Raw genomic sequence first — 10,005 nt, forward strand, 5'->3', positions numbered from 1 at the left:
TTGCCTGAAATAGAATCAGTAGAAAGAATTTAAAAAAGCAATTTTCTTATTGATTCTAATTGCATGGCAATCCAAACAAGCTGACATGGAGAAAGCCAGGGGATTTACTCCAGGCCAGTGACTCTGAACAGGCTCTCAGTTTCTCTGCAGGGCAAGTGATGACAGGTTATTGCAGGATAAAATTGTGCTTGCAGGAAACTGCTACTCACAGCACAGGTGGTGTACATATAAATCCATACCCTACTTCATCTCATGATAACTTACGCATACAGTCCTAGCTGAGAGAGATTTTCCCCAGATCTAGTGAGGAAAACAATGGTTTTGTGTTATCCTGAAATCTTTTGAGGGAGCTTTATGAATTTGCTACCTGTTCTACAGTCTGACATATTACTTTCTCTACTGAAATATATTACATGTATTTCCAAATTTGAAACGGAGAGGAAGCAATCTGAATTTATGTCCTGACAAAACTCACAGATTGTGGGAAGTACCCTGAATAAATCATGAGAGTTTTCCATATTACATTTTATGCTGGCCCAGCTACTGTAATGTTTGATTTCTGTAATCACATTTCAGTTAGTATACCTAATAAGCTAAAGAAAGAAGAGGCATAAAAGTTCTTGGACCAGTATAATCCTTTTCCCACTCTGAAATAAAACTGTTAAAGCAATAACTAAACCGGTTAATATACCAGCATTTTGTAATAGGGCAATCAGTAAAACAAAATTACAAAGTGTAATTTCTTATTTCCAAGTAAAACATGGTACTTCCACTGCATGTCCCATAAAGGATCTTGCTTGACAATCTCAATTTGACTGTGGGCAAAATAATTGTCTATTATTTTAGCTTGGGGCTGTTTTACTTTAAAAATCAAATACTGATATTGAAGAAATAGAGCAAGTCATTTTCTCTGAGAACACACAGTTCCCACTGACAGTGGCTATTAAAAAGATTTAATGAAATCATCAGGAGTTGTTTGAAGTTGGTCTAGGTACATTTTTATACTCAATCTGCACATCAATATTAATTTTTTAACACAGATGGAGATTTTATTGGTACTCAAGGAAGGAAGAAGAAAAAACAGTTTACTGGAACTTCAAATTACAAGCAGGGGACAAAGCTGATGGAAGCAAGTGTGAAATTAGACCTCTGAAACACTGTGACAAATAGAATGCAGTAAATACATATGCAAATAAAAGGGGATGCTGGAAAAAAATTGCGACCAATTCCATCTACAGAAAATGTATTTCATTGAGACCTGTCTTCTTCATCATGTTTAAGGTTTGCCAGTCAAATCATTACAGACCTCCTTTTGAAGGTTTAATTTTGTCTTGATTAAATCTGATATCAAAATAAACAATGCATAATTTCTGAGATTTGTGGAAAAAATATTAAACATAAAATCTCAGAGAAAGGCTTCAGGTGTGATCCATCTCCAGCTCAAGTCTTCTCTCTTTTTTTTTTTTCTTCTCTCACCAGTGAGATTTCATTGTTTATCTTTCTGTTAAGGAAAATTCTCCTGAAATCTCAGAGTTAAAAAAATATCTTTTGAAAATTTATAGTACCTATTCTGGTTCCAGGGAACGGCCTTTTTTCATCTAAAGAAAGTAGCCCAAAAAGTACAAATGAGATGGTAGATAGCATAGATCACTTAATTAGAAAATTGTAGGTGCGTGGCAATAAACAAATTTTGGGCTTTTGTAGGGGTACAAACTCAAAGTCCATTCATAGGAGATGAAAGCTGTTCCCAGGTTCACTTAAGTCAGCTAAAGCCTATTTAAATACTCTGTGTGAGTTTCACTGCCATTTATTTATTGAATGTTATACCTGGGCATCTCAAAAATATTTTGTATCTTGGCATTTTATAATGCTGAAATATTGTCCTGGTTTTATAGATGGGTAAATGAGAAGCAGAGTTTAAACTCCAAGTCCTCAGAGGATTCTTAGGTACTTGTATCCCATTTAGGCATCTCCATTCCTTTGAAAGAAACATTGAAGGTTTTAAAAGTTGGTTAAACTAAAAACTTCAAATTATCCTTAGTAGGAATAAGTAGGAATAAATATCTTAGAAGATCTAGATCTAGATCTAAAGGTTTAGCTATGTGTTTTCAGGAGGAGTGGGAGTATGAAATTTTCATCAAATTAAGCTTTCTTCCTTTGCTAATTCAAAAATTAATTAAATTAATGCCTTCCCAGAGAGGTAAAAGAGGATCAAGAGTGATTGAATTGTTAACATGTGTTGAATCATTGATGTCAAAAAAATGACCTTCTAAATATAAATAAATTGAAGTATGCCTGGGCACCAGAGGACTGTGTCTAAATTGAGTCTGGGTGATCTAATTTTAACCAATTTTCATTGGAGGGAGCAAACTAAGGGTGGATGGTGTTTTCTCCTATGGACTAAAATTCAGTTGTACAGGAGTTACAAAGGATAAAGGTAAATGTATCACCACAAGGACAAGAAACACAATGAGGGTGACAGGAAAGACACTGCTGACTCTGCTGATGGCAAGTATCAATAGTACTGTCGGACAGCCTTTCCTATGTCCTGGAAAATGAAAAAAAAAAAAAAAAAAAGGAGCAAGAATACTAAAGTTAGAAAAAAATGCTATGAAAGAAAAATCATAGATGAATAAGAATTTTTGTGTTGTGTGAACATGGAATTTTCAAGACAAATATGAATTCTTGATCCAAAATCAATTTCCAGAATGTTTTGTAGGAAAGGTATACTCTCAGTAGTACACAAAACAAAACACCAATGAAGTTTGTAAAGTACTAATGAAGGACATACACAGCACAAAATCTCACGTTCGCCACCAGCTCAAGACGTCAGCTATACATCCATATCCCTGGAGGTGTTCAAGGCAAGACTGGATGGTGATCTGAGCAACTTGATCTAAGGGGAGGTATCCCTGCCCATTGCAGGGTGGGTGGAAGTTGATGATTTTTAAAGTCCCTTCCAACCCAAACCTTTCTATTATTCTATGATCATATATAAACTAATACATAAAGCTCACACTTGTAAGATTTTGTCTACTCATATAAGAAACCAAAGCTACCATCACTGGGAGCCAAAATTATCTGTTTGGGAAAAACTATGAAGCAGCAGATACCATTGTCCTTTTGTGGGAATGATCTCATAATTACGAAAGCTCCAGGTTACAACTGATTACAGATCACAGAAGGTTAGGTAATATAGGAAAAGTCAAAAAGGAAAACAGGAGAAGGAACTGTAACTAGAGGTCATATAGAGAGCAGGAGCCTACAATATGCAATTTGAGAAATTGCATTCCTTATTTTAAGAAGACCCAGGGAGAATGTTTTGTTTAGAGAATGTTTTGTCTTGGGTTCATTGTGCCAGTGAGTTCTGAGAATCAGATGTACAGTAAAAACTCTGTCACTTGACATACAACTCTCAGTGCCTTCTCTCGTGAGGGTTCTCTAATTAATATTGTCTTTAAAAACAAATCACTTTTAAGGATTTAATTAACACAGAGTATTGACATTTTTAGTTTAAGCTGAACCAGTTTCATCAATAAATGCTTTCATCATTCTTTGTTCTTTCTCCCTTTTTGCACTTTCTGCTTGACAGTAAAATGGTTTGCTTTTCCAATTTAACAAATAGGAAGTGTAGTAAGTGGCACTTTGGATGCCCCTCTAAATGTTTTTCTGTTTAAGGAAAGCACATCAGATTCTGGGATATTTTATTTACTTTTAACTAATTTTTTAAGCATCTTTGCAAAACAGAAGTACCACTTCATAGGTTATCCTGCCTTTTAAAACTTGCTCCTCCATTTATTCTCTATTTTTCCAGAAGAAAGGTTTAGGTCAAACATTTAATCCAGATACTACAACCCTTAATGATCATTAAGATTACAAAGTAGAACAGATCAGCTTCTTCATGGGAGAAGAAGATGAATAGGAATATTTCAGTTGTTGTCTTCCAGATACTGTGAATAAGCTTTAATTTCTCCATCATCCTTTAAAACAAAAAAGGGGGGAAAAAAGGAGTCAGAGTTCTCTTAACAAATATTTCTGCATTTCCATCTCTGATGCTCCTCTCAATTCTAATATCTTCCATGAGTCAGATTCATCATCCATCTCATCCCACAGTAGCAAGCTCTCCATCATACACTGACTTTCCTTCTCTTCCGCCAGAAGCTGTTCATTCTGAACTGCAACATATTCTGCTTGCTTTGTCCATTCCCTTCCATGGCTGCCCTTTTGTGTGTTCTTTCTGCCTTTGTATTTCTTCCCTCTATTCATAAACTGGGCATTGGTCCTCTTGGTCATTCTGCTTCTGCTTGTTACTTTGTCTTTGACCTTTTGTTTGACCGTATTTGTTCTGAACCAACGATTGTCATTGCTGGGAGCTTTTTTCCAGACAGTTTTGCTGCCCTTACTATTAAGATGCATTTCTGCAGGGTGAAATCTTCCTCTCAGCAATCTCTCCAGTCATGTAGGGTCAGACATCCCACAGCCCATCCTGTCAATTAATAAAGAATCTCTAATGTTTCCAAATTTGCATATAGATGTTGGAGTTTGAATTTCTGTCATTTTCATTTAGTTCTGGATCAGAAAAGACCCATAGTTTATCTCTTCAAAGTCTCCTACTGCCATCCATAAGAGCCACTGAACACCCCTCATCACTGTTCTTGGAATTTTGCCATTTTTGCAGATGGTACCACCCTATTCACTCCATTTACCTCATGTTCTTTGCTGTTGAAGATCCATTTTTTAAAACAAGACTTGGTTGCAATGTTTGGGTTCTGACTATGGGAGCAGTTTCTGCTTTTGTTCATTCTTCTCATTTACCTCCTATTAATCCAGTGCTGGCTGGTGCCACTGCACTTTATGAATTCTGTGGCTGGGTAATAAGAAGGCAAGATATTTTTAAACACATGCTGGTCATTTATTAAACAATTTATTAAGACATTCAGTCTCTCTCCTGTGCATACCAGCAAACTCTCCTTTTGCAATCTCTAGTCCTACCTCAACTTTCATTCAGATGATTGCATTGAGATAAATGACTGAAAAAATAAAGAATTTCACACAGAGGGTTAGTCCTGCATCCCAGTAGTCTTGTTGTTACTAGGAAATCATTCAATTCAGAATTTCATTTTGGTCAGTGTCATCTCATTACAGTTAATCTCATCCCACATTGCTAGTAAATTATTCTGTCACTCTTAATTTCAAGCACGTCTCAGTGTTGTTATTTAGGATATGTGTGCAGCAGTGTCACTGCTGTGGAGTTTTCTCAAGTTAGAACCAGGGCACAGTCCAGATGTCTTAATACAATGCTCTGACCCAAGTATCATCCATAGTATATTCATGACACTCCCATGCAGGCTAATCATTACAGAAACGGAACAATCAATATTTAGACTGTAAACCTAGCTGGTTTTACAGACTCACAGTTCTGCGATTTATCTTCTTTCTGCATAATTTTATCACATGCTGATACAGGTGTGGGCCGAGACATTAAGAATAATGTGTAGTGGGAGAGTGATTTGGGGTGTTTGAGACCTTGATTTCAATGTGAATTTGGAATGGGGGGAAGCTGGAAAGCTGCTTTGGTATGTTAATCCTAAAGGTGACAGGGAGAAGAAGAGGTTATAGGCTCTGTCATCTCATGGTCTTCTTCAGAGAGGTCTGAATCTGAGGTCTATTTCTAGCTCAAACACTAACCCCATACATCCCTTTGAGTAACACCTTTCACCTCTGTGATAACCATTCTCCTATCCTTGGTCTGCCATATCCATTTAAAATGTTAACTATCCAGGATATTATGAATTTATACCATAACCAATGAAATTCTCTAGGCTGATAATACAACACCAAATCCAACCAACCAACCAATCAAAAAAAAAACCCCACTAAAATCCCCCCCAAACCCCCAAACAAACAAAAACCCCATACAAACCCAAAAAGCCCTCAAAAAACTTATTATTGAATTTTATCACAAGGTAAGAGCAGGAATTGAAAACAACTCCTCTGTTTTTAATCCTTGCAAAAGAAAATTTTGCTAAGAAAGGACTAATGTCTCTATCAACTTTGCCCTGATAATAGCACTTTTCTGCTTTTGCTGTTATGAAATTTGAGTCCTGAGAAAAACAAGAACCAAAAATAGTGTGGGATCTAAGGAAGAAAAGAGTGGTACCTTTCAAATTATTTTTGCAATCACAACAAAGAATAAAATCCATCACAGGGAACATCACTATATAATAAAAAGACGCACATGATTATTGACCAAACCATCTTCCAGCTTCCATGCCAATTGAATAATATCCCCACATGTCTTGCAGTAAAAACTAAAAGAGGAGATGGCCATCTGAATTAACAGTGCTCCTGCATCTGGAAATGTTTCTTTCCCTGTTAGAGCCACCTTACCCTTATGACTCTGCCCTCTTGATCTTCCACATTTTCATAAGTGATTCATAAGTGATTCACACGTAGACTTCTAGTGAATGCTCATAGTGATTGTAAGTAATGTTCCCTCTGTTGTTTACTTATATTTGGCACCAGATAGTGGTAGTGGACCACACAACTAGCCCTCTCAGCAGTCTTGCCTCCTTCTGGAGCAAACCTGAGAACACACATCTTACTTTTTCCTCCATGCTTAAAGTCGGCTTTGGGAAACAAAGTGACTGGGAGAAGAGACCAGCAATTCATGAGCTCTGCAGATGGTTGTGTCATTGTCCCCCTGTTCTGTGATTGAGTTTACTGTCCCACAGTTTTCTTGGTTTCTGTTGCTGTGAAGTGGATCTCCACAGACAGTTTGCTTCAGTACCTCTGCAATGGTATAAAAGTGAAATGCCTGCAGCTGTCTTGGCATCCATTTCATGAATACTGATTCCAATACAAATTGTCATTCTAGCAAAATGGCCAAGAAGTTACTCAATGATCCCTCTTAAGTCAGCAGTACTATCCTTCAGAGCATGATTCAGAGCATTTTATAGGGAGTGTAACTTTCCCTGACAGCTCTAGGAACCTGAAAGAGACAGTGAGAAGACTCCCTGATGTGTCTTATTTCTGCTTAGCATTAAGGTTTTGAGTGAACTCTGTAGGCTCAGGGGCATTCGTCTAAGCTATTATTGCGTTATGGCATAAATATGGTTTTCTTTACTGCTGTAACATCTCTTACTACATTCTGCCCAAGGGATGCTCTGAGTCTGTGTCCTCTGAAACGGGTAACGTTTGTGAGGACAGAACCTATTCCAGAACGGATCCATGAATTTTTCTTTTGCTGGCCTGTCTAGTTTTCCATGTTGTGGTTAGTTTCAATCTAGGGTATTACAAACCTGATTATACCCTGATAATGCAGGGTATTGCAAGTCAGTTAGAGCATGCAGCATGAAAAATATATGTGGATGCCCTGGCATAGTGTAACCATGAATGTGTGATGAACGCTTCTCAGCTGTGTTGGAGTGAAGAGGTTGTTGCTTAAAAAGCAAATAGTGAGTGAGTGTTCCACTTCTCCTTCCAGGTAAACCTTGAAATTTCTCTGATGCTAAATCTTTTCTTTTCATCTGTCACTGATGCTGCTTGGCCTAATCTGCTCATGGAACATTTTAACTATCTTCCAAACAATTCAATCCGTCCAACAGCAGGTCATTTCAAGCCCACATTTCTTGCATAACCAAGTGTCTTGGTTTAACTGCAGTTGGCAAATAATCCCCATCCAGCTGCTCCCTCACTTCCCCCTGGTGGGGCAGGGGAGAGAATTGGAAGAGTAAAAGTGATAAAACTTGTGGATTGAGATAAGGACAATTTAATAGGGAAAGAAAAATTGTGTATGCAAACAGAGCAAAAAAAGGAATCATTTACCACTTCCCACGGGCAGAAAACTCTTCAGCCATCCCCAGAAAATCAGGGCTCCATTGCATGTGATGGTGACTTGGAAGGACAAGCACCATTACTCTGAATGTCTTCCCTCTCCCCCTTTCTTCTTCTTCTCTCCCCAGTTTTGTATACTGAGCATGATGTTTTACAGTCTGGAATATGCCTTGGGTCAGTTGGGATCAGCTGTCCTGGCTGCATCCCCTCCCAGCTCCTTGTGCACCCCCAGCCCCCTCACTGGTTGGGGGGTGAGGAGTAGAAAAAGCCTTGGCTCTGTGTTCAGTGTAAGCACTGCTCAGCAGTAACTAAAAGATCCTGGTGTGTATCAACACTATTTCCAGCAAAAATCCAAACCACAGCCACATACCAGCTATTCTGGAGAAAATTAGCTCTCTCCCAGGCAAAAACATCATACAAAGACAATATAAAAATTCACTTTGGAGCTATCTTGTCCAGGAGGAAAAGCCTGGACTTTATTTCCATCAGAAAGACTCTGTGCAAGTGAACAAAAAAATGAAACACTGCAAAATCACAAGATACAACTGTTGAAGGAAGATAGCTCCCTGTGCTGCGTAGCTTCATTGTGATGAGGAAAACAGAAAACAGTGGCAGAAGCAGTGAAGGGAAAGGGAGCTAGAAGTGAAAAGGCTCTGCTAACAGTAGTTGGCAGGTTTCTTCCACTTTTTGTATAATCCTTACTATCTGCTATAAAGTCATCCATGAAGAAAATAATTTAATGCCAATTTTTCAGATAAAAACAGAGGTGAAATTGCAGAGAAACTGAGGGAGGCTGAAATTACTGAAGGTCACACGAGAAACTGGAAGCAGAGAAGGAAATCTTCTGGTTCTTTCTATTGCTATAGAATATATATATATTTTTTTTTTTTTAATTTTATTAGCAATGTGTTGGACTTAGACATGGAAAGAAGCAGAACAGTCTTTTTCATCTCTATTTTCACTGCCTTCACATGAGGTTTAGGATATAATCCAGTCTTTTGCATTTCATGGAATAAGTGGTAAGTCTCACAGAATTACATATGTGACAGCAATACAGATATTTGCGTGCATCCTGTATCATACCAATTTAGAGTTTAATTAAGTCTCCTGGGTTAAGTCAAACAACCTCGAAGTTGCTGTGGTCAAAGTATTTATATAGTACATACACAGCACTGTGTAGCTCACAGGAAAGTTTGATCTATTTTCCTCAGAGCTGCAAGCCTGTGCAAAATTGATGGTGAGAGATTAGGAGTGAACAGAGTTGTTTCTACCCTATATACTACAGCTCTGGGTAGACTTGGCCTAAAAGCAGATGTAAGAAGATAAGCTGATTCACATTCAGATGGGAGAGAAGCATATAGGTTAAGTGGTATTAATCACAGAGCAATTGATTTAGGTTTGGATCCTTCAAAAAATTGCAGTCTCCTTGATGGCTCATGGGGGCTATCATGTGTTGTGATGGAGACGGTTTTCATACTTGATGGGGTGATAATTCCTTTTCCCACTGTGAATGGTTCTTTATGTTGATGGGTTTTGCATTTGATGCAGGCTCCATGTGACAAACACAAATGACAGACGCTGTAACCAAAAACTATAAACTAGACCTCACTCATCCCCTGTTTTGCTGCCTATGTGATGAGATTTTTCTTGCCAGTAAGGACTTGAACTTTTTTTTTAAACTGGATATTATTATCTTCTCTTGTAGAATATTTCAATAAATAAATAAATATATAAATAGTAGAAGTTTTGTAAGTAAATTTTACTATATGTGTTGTTCTCAAATGACCATAAATATTCTTCTTCTGAAGTCTCATTTCTGAAGTTTCATTAGGATATGAAATTTTGGTGCTTAATAGCTCAAGAGGCTTATGAAGAAAATTTGGTTATTTTTATGATCCTCTGCTAAATTGCTAAATCTGTCAAATCTGATTACCTTTTATAAGTGTGCTTTAGTTAGAAGACAGTTTTATTATACGTTCCTGATAGAGCACCCATTTCAGTTCAACTGGACAAGAAAATAAGCATTAGAAACGTACATGTATTTCATTAAATAAAACTGGACCAAAGGAGTATGGCAAAATGAGTAATGCTCATACTTAATTTCATTGTTTCCTTTAGCACAGTGGGTAATTTCTTATTCCAACTAATCTATGTGTCACGTCTCTAATC

This window comes from Aphelocoma coerulescens, chromosome 1 (genome assembly GCF_041296385.1).
Source record: "Aphelocoma coerulescens isolate FSJ_1873_10779 chromosome 1, UR_Acoe_1.0, whole genome shotgun sequence".
Lineage (NCBI taxonomy): Eukaryota > Metazoa > Chordata > Aves > Passeriformes > Corvidae > Aphelocoma > Aphelocoma coerulescens.